We start from the raw sequence: 12,500 nt of genomic DNA on the forward strand, positions 1-12,500 counted from the left end.
CGTAGGAACATGAAGAAAGAAAGAAAAAGACAGACAGAGAGACATATCGACAGGCAAGCAGCAGAGACAAAGATTGGCGAAATGTGTGTGTGTGTGTGTGTGTGTGTGTGTGTGTGTGAGAGAGAGAGAGAGAGAGAGAGAGAGAGAGAGAGAGAGAGAGAGAGAGGACTCTATTGTTGTATGTTTTTCTCTCCAGTTCAAGGTGTGTGTGTGTGTGTGTGTGTGTGTGTGTGTGTGTGTGTGTGTGTGTGTGTGTGTGTGTGTGTGTGTGTGTGTGTGTGTGTGTGTGTGTGTGTGTGACGCTTTCATAAGTTTGTTTAGGTGTCAGATTAAGACAAACTACGATAAGAAACAGACTGATGAATGCATAGGTAGATGGATATTTTGAAAGTTAGACAGATAGATACATACATAAATAATGAAACGCTGAGAACTCGGGCCCCAAGCTTTCGACACAAAGAGTTGTTCAATATGCCTCCGAGAAGCCTTGCACACGGACTCGCCATACAACCTCCATGACAGGGTTCATTGTGGGTTGAAATGAGACTAAAGATAAACTATGTCGACCCTATATGACCTTGACCTTTGAGCCCTTGATCTAGTTGACCTAATCAGTTCATCGTCCCATCATACTGTATCACTGACAAAAGTTTGGTCGACATCCGAGGGGTTCAGGAGATATCGTGCGCAGAAGGATAAACTAAGTCAACCCCATAATTATGACCTTGACCTTTGGCTCCTTGAACTAGCTGACCTAAACCGCTTATCATCTCCTCATACTGCATCATTGACGAAAGTATGGTGGAAACCTTCGATGGGCTCAGGAGATATCACGCCCACAACTGTGTTACGGACGCACAGACACACCCACCCACACACACACGGACGGAGAAACCAATCACTTAATGTCTCCTCCATTATAGGTGGACTGTGGCATAAAATGAACGTTACTAAGGACAGAAGTTAACTGCTGTATGAGGATATAATGTAGAGAGACAGATACATGGATAGACAGATGCATATATAAATAGGTAGATTGGTGGGTAGAAAAATTGATAGGTAAATGGACATACATGTAGGAAGGTACATAGATAAAGTATGCAGGTGATATTGATGGATACATTGGTCGTTAGATAGAAAGATAAATACACTGAACCACATACAGATGCATACATACATACACTGACCGACACACAGACAAACAGATATAAACAGATAGACAGTGAGATAAATACACATAGTTATATAGGGACGTCGACAGAATAGATAGCCAGAAAGATAAAGACAGAAACAAAGAAAGACATATTCAAACAGATTGATAGATACAATAATAGTGATAGGTAGATCGTCATATAGCTCCTTGGAACATACATACGTATAAGTATAGGTACAGTAACTTCAGCTTCCTGTTCCTTGTTCCCCACTCCACTTTCTCACAGGCGGATATAAACTGAATGTGTGAGGGCCAGGAGAGAGAGAGAGAGAGAGAGAGAGAGAGAGAGAGAGAGAGAGAGAGAGAGAGAGAGAGAGAATCCTATCAATATTCAGTGCAGCTGCGAGGGGCATCCCGGGAAAATTCCTGTATATTCTTCCCTATTACTAGTGTCAGTGAGAGAGAGAGAGAGAGAGAGAGAGAGAGAGAGAGAGAGAGAGAGAGAGGAAATAGATGGACGCGGAAAGAATGATGACAGAAAGATCTGGCAACAGAATATCGGGCTAGTCACGAAGAAGTGCCATGGAAAGGATGAGGTGCCGTGTTCATGTCTTATTCTATCACTGTGCAGTGAGAAAAATATTAACATTTGAGAATGGTGCTAGTCACGATGAAGTGTCAAATACAATATGTACAGTTCCACTATATTCATGTGTAAAGTATATACCACTAAGCTGTAACAACTGATTAATGCTAAAATGTCCTAAAAATGGTGCTTGTCACGAAGAAGTGTTATGGAGATATTCAACAGGGCACAAGGAATAGGAGGATTAGGAATGCTTTGCTCTTAAGTGTGAAGGGATTAGAGGGTCGAGTCCTATGAGAGAAATGCGTCTTATATGTGGGCATCTAAGGAGGGGGATTAAGTTGATTGAAGGCTGAGAGGGGGGGAGGTTGTCAGATTAATATTCAGTATTGAACTTGCAACGATATTCCAAATTAATCCCTATATTCTTTCGTTTTCACACACACACACACACACACACACACACACACACACACACACACACACACACACACACACACACACACACACACACACACACACACACACACACACCTTTTTTTCATCTACACCAAAGGATAAGATTTTTCTGAGATTTTGTTTGAATGGAAACGAAGGTAGACACAACGTTGGAATATATATTAGAAGGCAAAACAGAAAACAAAGTAAGAGAAGACAAAGTAAAAGACAACGTAGAAGAAAAAGTGGGAGAAGACAAAGCAGAAGACTAAGTAGAAAAAGAGAAAGAACAGGACAAAGTTCAGGAAGAGAAATTAGGAGAATAAAAAGTCGGAGAAGTCAAAGTAGGAGTATTAAAAGTATTGGACAGTGTAGGAGAAGACAAAGTAGAAGACAGTATAACGGAAGACAAAGTAGAAGACAGTATAACGGAAGACAAAGTAGAAGACAGTATAACAGAAGACAAAGTAGAAGACAGTATAACGGAAGACAAAGTAGAAGACAGTATAACAGAAGACAAAGTAGAAGACAGTATAACGGAAGACAAAGTAGAAGACAGTATAACAGAAGACAAAGTAGAAGACAGTATAACGGAAGACAAAGTAGAAGACAGTATAACAGAAGACAAAGTAGAAGACAGTATAACGGAAGACAAAGTAGAAGACAGTATAACGGAAGACAAAGTAGAAGACAGTATAACAGAAGACAAAGTAGAAGACAGTATAACGGAAGACAAAGTAGAAGACAGTATAACAGAAGACAAAGTAGAAGACAGTATAACGGAAGACAAAGTAGAAGACAGTATAACAGAAGACAAAGTAGAAGACAGTGTAACGGAAGACAAAGTAGAAGACAGTATAACGGAAGACAAAGTAGAAGACAGTATAACGGAAGACAAAGTAGAAGACAGTATAACGGAAGACAAAGTAGAAGACAGTATAACGGAAGACAAAGTAGAAGACAGTATAACGGAAGACAAAGTAGAGGACAGTGTAGGAGAAGACAAAGTAAGAGAACGTAAAGTAGAAATGAAAGTACGAGAAAACAAAGTAGAAGACAAAGAAGACAACGTACGAGAAGACAAAGTAAAAGACAAAGTAGAAGAAGACAAAGGAAAAGGAAAGTAGAAGACAAAGTAGAAGACAAAGTACAAGACAAAGCAGGTGACAAAACAGAGGAAAAAGCAACAGCCAAATTGAAGCCTAAGTTGACGAGAAAGTAGGAGAAGACGGAGTAGAAGACAAAAAATGAGAAGACAAAGTAGAAGACAGAGGAGGTGAAGACAAAGTACGGAAAGGCAAAGTGTACGTGTTAGGACTCCATATTATAATTACAAATCATAATAGATAAATAGATAAATAGATAGATAGAGAGACAGATAGAAGCAGGAAGTCAGATGATGAGAAGGTATTGTGTCTGCGAGAATCGAGCAATGCTAAACATGCTTACACACTCTTAACTCAAGGAATGCTTGATAGGCACACGACAGCGCCTCGTGACCATACACACACATACACACATACTCACACACAGGCTTCTAGTACATTCCAACAACAGTGTAACACACGTGACACGACCCCTGCTACACCAGAATTTAGGAAGCAGAGGGGCAGAAGGAGACAGGCCATAGAACAGGCAGGTAGTAGGGAGAACGAGCCGAGCAACATGGGCGAGAGGAGAGAGAGAGAGAGAGAGAGAGAGAGAGAGAGAGAGAGAGAGAGAGAGAGAGAGAGAGAGAGAGCGAGACAGGGAGGTAGCTAGCGGGACTCTACTTAATTTCACTCGTATGTGAGAGACTTGGAAATAAAAATAGTCCCATACTATTTTTTACCTCTCCTGTCATTGCATGACAAATGGGAACGAAGATTATCTACTTACAAAGCTACTCACGTATAACAACCGCTCGTCCACAAGTTCAATATATATATATATATATATATATATATATATATATATATATATATATATATATAACTAATCTACAAAACATCACTACAAGAAGCTACAAAGTCCTTTAAGACATACGGACTTATTTTTCTGCCTTTAAATTATTTTTCTTTCACTCTCATAATCATCTGTTGAAACAAACTAGTCCCTCACTAGGCAGGTGTGAGCACTACTAAGTAGGTGGAGGCGCCTATCACCCACTCGCTAGTGTACGAGTAGTGCTGCCTTCACTGAACTCTACACTGAGTAACTAGCCAAAAAGTTTCATGGAAACCAGGAAACCATTGTATGAGTGGTAACCATATAACCAAGTAACGCCTGGTGGTGTAGTGGGTTGAGGAGCTGCAACTGGATGAGGCCTGCTTGGGTTTGCATCTGAGGAGTGGTTGGGGTTTATTGCTCACATAATGCCACTCAGGGACTAGTGAGGCTGGTCACCCTTGCATTAAATGCCGAGACTGAGAAGCCTAGCCCCGGGCGCCTACTCTCTTGATGGGGCAATGACAGGATCGGATGATGGATGAATGGATGTAAGACAAAGGCTCGTATTATCATCGGTTAAGGAAGCTCCCTAACAATACTTTCTTAGCGATCTGTTTTTGGATATGGGCAGTTAATATCCTTTTGTCCGTAATTTTTGCATAGCATGGCGATATTGGAGGGATCTATACAGCAGAAGAGGACAGTAATGTGTAATAAACATTATAAATCACTTAGGAAAAGGTCTCAGGTTAAAATCCTTCTGTACGTTATTTATGAAGAGTATAGCAACATTGGAAGGATTGTATAACTCGGAAGATGACAGTAAGATGCAAAATACAAATTAAATCGCTAAGGAATAGGTGTTTGGGAGCTTACCCAACGGATGAGAATACTGGCCAGAGTGCATGGAAACAGAGTGGTGCTTACTGGAGATGCGTGTGTGGTGTAGGTGTAGGTGGGGAGCGTCTTATAAGCCAGAGTCTATGGAGAGGATTAAATTGATCAGAGTCTGTACGAAGAGAGGAGAGGGAGAGAGCCTGGATGAGAGTGGCAGCGGGTTCAGAGAGAGAGAGAGAGATAGAGAGAGGGGGGAGGGGAAGGAGGAGAGAAATAGGACATACAGGAAATCCGTTCAATTGGGTTTCTCGTTCCCATGAATAAGAAGTAAGTCCTTTACAGTCGGGCACGCAACCTACTGCTCTAATAAGGTGCCGATATTGGTGGCACCAGCTGGAATCAATGCCTGAGAGAGAGAGAGAGAGAGAGAGAGAGAGCGGGGGGTAGGGAGGGAAGAAGGGTGTAAATTCACTCTTGCAAGCTTCAGTCAATTTTATTCGTCTTGATAATGGTGTTTAGCGTTGAAGGGTTTGTCGCTTGATTCCACTGATCTTTTTTTATTGTTATTATTATTTAAGTTCTTCCTTCAAACGATTTTATTTAGCTTAGGAGAGATCTTTCACACTGGAGTCTTGGAATAGTCTTTATTTACAGTTTTATATTCAGTCTTTATTACCGTTCTTTCTATTTTTCAATATTTGACTATTGACAGTTTTGTTTTATTATATATTTACAGTTTTTAGTTTTATTTACAATTTCCATTCACATGTTTATTGACAGGTTTATTAGTGGTTTATATAGTTATCATTTGTTGGCAACTTTTTAGTTGTTATTTTGTTTTATTTATTTACTGTGATAGTTTTGGTTTCTTGAGAGTTTTTAGAATATGTAATAAAGAATTCTTACATGAAGAATGTAAATATATGAGTCATTTAAAATGTTGTCTTAACTAGAAGTTTGGCAAATAGTTCTCAGAAATATAGCAGGAAGGTTAATGACAAGAAAAAGAGGTTACAATATGAAAACGAATATAGAAAATGAAAGATACATATCCATCCCAAACTTGGACAAGGCGTCCGTAATTGGTACTTATTTACAATAAGCAGATTAAAAATAGCTCCTTCGTCAGTGTTAAAGATCAGTCAGCTAATAAAGAGTAAAGGTGAAAGTACCCATAATGAGAGCAGTGTTATTTAGAGTATACCTTGTAATGCTTGCCCAAAAGTGTATTTAGGCGAGACCGGAGGAAGCCTTGCGAAGAGACTAACAGTATGTATGGCAAATGTGCTGAGACATAATTCAATAGTCCTGCATATAGATCAGTGCCGAAATCTACCAAAATGGCGGGAATCTATTCTAAAGAAGGAGTTAGAATAAAAAATAAAAAAAAGATGGAAAAAGCTTCAGAGGCAGCACACATTTGTACAAAAGAAGTTACTAATCATAGAGATGGTTAAATGTGTTGGTGAATCACTGTGGCAGGTGCAGCTTTGACCTCACCAAATGTGAGGGCATGAGGGAGTAATTAAGCATAGGGCCAGCCAGGGGCGCAGCCAGAAATATAATTGGGGGGAGGGAGGGGGGCACAGTGACTAACCGTGAGAAGTATAAAAACTCAATGCACTTCACCATTTGGGTTGATGTATGGCAAAATCACCCATCTTGCTGATTTGTTATTACCTCAAAATGCTAAAAAGACAAATTCTCCATGCCGCTCGATCTCTGGCAGCTTCCTATTCAGTCCCTTATCCCTGAGGTCACACTCAGTGACCTTGTCCCGTTCTTTTCGGTCGAACTCTTACAACCCTACCAGTAACATTAGCACTTACAAATTTCTGCACCCCATTATTATCCTCAATCCTCTCCACATGCCCCAACCATCTCAATCTACCCCTCCTCATCACAACACCAATGCACTCCAATCCCATCCTACCTCACAACTCTTCAATCATAAACTTAGCCCCCCCCCCAACGCCTCGTACTTAAGGACGCACTGCACTATAGCTTACACAAGTGCTCGTGGGCCCTTCGGGTCCCTCGCACTTGCTCCTACGGAGGGCTCTCGCACTGCCATAATACATTTTAGTTATAGCTATAGTTTAAAAAATCTACGGAGATCCTATGCCGGGTGCCAGAAGCAGCGTTTTTTGGTCAAAATGTGATCGCTCATTAAATATAGTAAAAGTTTTTCAATGGTGATGGGACCAAGTTTTTTCACATCAGCGAATTTTTTGCGATTTTTGTGCCAATTTTGGTGCGATTTGAATGTGTACTTTCGGCTGTCCACACACACACACACACACACACACACACACACACACACACACACACACACACACACACACACACACACACACACACACACACACACACACACACACACACACACACACACACACACACACACACACACGGCTAGTGCTAAAGTATATTAGATATTCCGTAGTTAAGTGTTACACTAAGTTGCCTCTAGCTATTTATGGTGAAAAATTGCACTGAGAAATATGCTTTTTATAATCATGAAAGGCTTTGTCCACCTCTTGCATCGTAAAAGGTACACTTCCTGCTAATAAGATAGGTTCACCAATGATATACTGCCGAAAATCATCAGTACACAGTATTTCATCACCAACTGGCCAGTTGCATTTCTCAGTTCCTCTCCTTTCCAAAAATTTCATTGTACAACTCATTTTCCCTACTTTTAACACTATACCAATATATGCTTTTTTGCCATAATCCACATCACAGTATTTTCTCTCATTAGGGCATGTATGCAACCTGAAAATGAGAAATATCTACTTGCTGACACCCAAAACCACGATAAATACAGCAAATTATAAAATATAGTGCTATATAATACATGAAAAGTAGGTTTTTCCTTGCGAAAATCACAAATGAAATTGCTTTCAACTCACCCTGGGTAAAAAAAAAATATGGTGGGCGAGTTGGGACAATTGTCTATTAATCCTTCAGCACTGCTCTGCCATAAAAATGCATTTTCTGGATAAATCACAAGAAAACTATAACAACTGAAGATTTCACCCACCAAAAAAAGAGACCTTTAGCTCTAACTATGAATGTGGAAGAGGAAAATTTGCAAAATATGTGTACGTTCAGAAACGAAAATCTACAGAGGTCAAACTGCTACCCTTTCATATATGCACATTTTTCATGCATTATTCGTGTTTCTATAGACAACTAATGTTAACATTTGTAAAGCTGGGACAGGGCTGTTGAATGGGCACCATAAAATGGAAATGTCTTGGCATTTGGCATTGCAGTTCCCACTGTTCCAACTCACCCGGTGTCCCCGCACTGTCCCAACTGACCACACTCAATGCTAAAATCTGTGAAAACCCACCGTCTGTTAAATACTTCACTTACTGTAGTTCAGTGATGATTAGTTTACTTCAGTGATGGTTGCCACGCAGGGCACAGGTAGCTAAAGCCTAAAATATATCACAAGATAAATCTTAAGCAATCATTGGCTTCCAGTTTCTGCGTGCACCTACAGTAAACCTATGTAGAGCTCATGGCATAACACTATCATTTGTTATTATTACTGGCAGTAATAATATCCCCAACAGTGTAATGCATTTGCTAAATATAAACTGACCTTTTAGAACTTGAATTCATGAAGTCCAATATACATGATTGCTGTGGTTGCTTCCGTTTCATAATAAACGGATCCAGGGAATTCCACAGAATACGTCTTTTCACTTCTTGTCACAGTACAACGAGCAAGTAGCGTAATTAACAAGTTGTTTGAATTGGTCACTGGTGCAACACGATCTGATGACTGATGGCGCAGGCGGGTGATGAGCGAGTGACAGCTGATGGCCGGTAAACGTAGCCACGATAGTTCATTTTTCTTGCCAATTCTGCCACATGTAGGCCTACATGCCCACAGGTACTCCCAACTAGTTTATTACATAAACCTATTAGTAGCGGAGTTTCCCGTTTTGAAGATAATTTGTCATAAGGTACATGAAAAAAATTGAGAATTTCACAGAGCGGCACACTTTTATTGCTTCCTTTCCTGCCTCCTCTCCTCACCCATCCAGGCGCCAACAGCTCCCCGTGCGTAAATTCGAATATGTCTCGCACCTAAAGTAAAGTAAGTCTTAAGAAGCATACAGTAATGTAGACAAGACTTTTTACTCAGAATTGCATATTTTTTCAGTTCTCCGAATATATGACATACCGAGTAATACACCCTGGATTAAACAAGTATTCGACATATAAGATTCGCAGTCTATTCTCGAACACACGTAGAAATTTCGGGGGGGGGGGAGGGACCCGGGCCCCCGTGGCCCCCCCACCCCGGCTAGGCCACTGGGGCCAGCAAACACATTATGTCCTCACAACGTTGTGAGAAGCTTATGAGATAGGTTGCATTTAAGGTTGTTACAACTCTTTTTATAACGTCATGTATTGACCTTCTTACAGCGTTGTGCGATGACGTTTTCTCAACGTTGTGTGTACATTGTAAAAACAACGTTGCCTTTGTTATATTGTCAGGACGTTGTGACAACATAGGAAATACTTTGGTGTTAGTTTTGGATTTTTAATTATAAAGAGCTAGTCATTATTTTTGTTGAGATATTATTCCTATAAAAATACGAAGTCTGAAAAATTTACAAATGAAATATAATAATGTGCATTGATTAAGCTGTCAAATATCTAAATAAAATTAACTTGGCTAAACATACACGCACAATTAAAGATAAAAAACAAGTACATGCAATTTGAATACTCTTTACAAGTATCATTAAATTAAACACATCAAGAATTTGCAACTTTTGTGACACAAGGTGGGAGCTGAGATTAGTTTGTGATTTCACCACTAGATGTCTCGATCAGTGAACTTGGATCAGTTGTTACAGTTTGAATTCTCGATCCTTCACATTCCATTTTTGTTTTCATTGAAAATATCTCATACCCAAGACAAGGTATGTATATGTTCAATAGTTTTGCAAATGTTTCTAGCATAGTTTGACAGTTTTTGTTGCATGAACTGTGTGTCGGATCGCTGTTGTTTTAGTTGTCGTTTCTCTGAGTGGTCTTAAAAATTCAATTGTGAGTATATATATATATTAGGCTGCATAGTAGTTCAAAAACTAATTAAAAATATACTAATGTAAATAAGAGGCTACAACTAGGTAGCCCCTCATTATTTTTTTTTTTTTATGTGGTCGACTCTGGGCATAGGCTTCACAGCCTGCTCCCAAGGCCCAGTAGTCCTCCTACACATCATTCACCTCTACAAGTGAAACTCAGTGTGCCAGAAAGTTCTTAAGTTTTGTTATGAAGCTAGTTGACTTAGCTGTAAATTGATAGTTAATAAACATTAGCTATATCTGAAATTATGTACATAGTTCCGAGAATCAGAAATACCAATATTTAAAATTAATCACCATTTCTTGTATTAGGCTGTGCTATTTTTAGCTTGGCCTATATTCATTTACAGCCGTTTGTTGTTTTTTTATTGAATTTTCTTGTAAATCAATATGAGGAGTGGGGTCAGGTCAAGGTAAGACCATTAGCTCAGGTGAACACAACAGAGAACAACCAATTAGTAATAAACACGACAAAGGTCCCAGGAACGTCCAGCGTATAAATGTTTCTAAGTTCCTCACTTCTGAACAGTCTCTCTGAGGATGGACTCTTTGTAGTCCGAAACGTTAAAGATATAGAGAATTCAAGTTCTTTCCTTATTTTCCCTTCCAAACATTCTTATCCATAACTATCTATTCCCCTATCTATCTATGTAAGTAAAACAAGCTTGTGCACCAAATACATATATTTTCAATACCTGAATAAATCGTGCCTCCTCCCATGAATATATTTTCATCTGGAATATTGTGGACACATACCTATCCCCCCCCTAAAAAAAAAAAACAATACGCTAACTGACTTCCTTAATTCGCTGTCTCTTTTCATTCTCCATCCCTACCTCCGTCATTCACTAACTCATTCCTTCATTCACTTCCTCTAAACTTTCTGCCCTTATTACCCGTCTCCCTCTGCTCCCTCTTCCCTCTTTCCCACCCTCCCCTCCTTCAAGTCTTTCCTTCTCTCTGTCTCCCCCCCCCTCCCTTCTCTCTCTCTCCTTCATTCTTTCCTCCCTTCCATCTCCCTGTCTCGTAAAACAATACTTTGATGGTTCTTGTGTCGGCGCCGCCTTGACGAGAGAGAGAGAGAGAGAGAGAATAAGAGATATGTGAAGATGAAAGAGTATTTGGAAGGACAATGGTTACTGTTAAAAAAGGGCAAAGAAAGTGTGAGAAGCGCGCGCGCGCACGCACGCACGCACGCACGCACGCACGCACGCGCACACACACACACACACACACACACACACACACACACACACACACACACACACACACACACACACACACACAGAAAATAATTACATGAGAGAGAGAGAGAGAGAGAGAGAGAGAGAGACTATAGAAAATGCGAAAATGGGAGAAGCTGTGAGATGTAAAAACAAGACAGTGTGAAGAAAATAAAAACTGGGAAAGCCTGAAAAAAATAAGATTAAGAGAAATTATTGTTAAGATGCTGGACTTGCGAGTTAGGTGGTGCTGGAGTATTCCCGACGATTCTCGAATTTTTCCTGATGTGTCACAGTTGCCAGTTAGCCTACTATTTGTGAATAGAGGTATTTTGTAAGTTATACATACATTTTGTGTGTTTTTTTTCTCAACAATGTTTTGTATACATGATCGTTTATTAAATTAAGTAATTTTTTCTCAGTTTGTATGCTAAATAATTCAGAATGTTATGCAGTGCAAGGAAACTCTGGAAATTTAGGATGCCTTTGAGTTGGTAACTGTTGTAATGGTTGCTCCCTCGAGAATGCACAACAACTTTGGAGAAGGTAGTACATAGGGACCTTCTATAAGGATGGGGAAAAGACTAGAGCAGTTTCAGTCTGTTTCAGTTCAGTTTGAGTGTTTAGTGTCAGTGCTGTGTCAGTGCAGTTAGTGAAGACTGTATATCTCCGGTACTTGTGAAAACAGAGAAGTGAAGTTGGCAAGCATTATGTGTAATTGCAGTTAGTGAAGATTATGTAGGGGAGGCGGTGGCTCAATCGGTAGAGAGGTGGCCTGTAGTCCTAACGGACCCGGGTTCAAATCCCGCTGGGGCAGGAAACAGTTTAAGGATTTGAATTTCATAAAATCAGACTTATCTGATCTACCAGAAGACCCGCCAACGTGTCATAAAAATACCCCCGATAATACCAATACACTTGTCCTGTATGAGACAGCCCTAGCATGTATTCAATATGGACGGTGGGTGTTAGCGCAGAAGTGGTGGCATGTAGAGGTGTGCGGTATGTAGGAGGACTACTGGGCCTTGAAAGCAGGCTGTGAAACCTGTGCCCAGAGCAGAACACAGATAAAAAAAAAAAAAAAAAAAACTCCTGTACTTGTGAAAACGGAGAAGTGAAGTTGGCAAACACTAAGTGTAATTATTTGGAAAATAAAGACATTGAACTTAAGAAGCCAGTGTTTATTTACAATGCCTGAGCTGGTCTTGTGTGCT

Source organism: Coenobita brevimanus, chromosome 59 (assembly GCF_032717465.1).
Source record: "Coenobita brevimanus isolate Jiangsu-jjx chromosome 59, ASM3271746v2, whole genome shotgun sequence".
Classification (NCBI taxonomy): domain Eukaryota; kingdom Metazoa; phylum Arthropoda; class Malacostraca; order Decapoda; family Coenobitidae; genus Coenobita; species Coenobita brevimanus.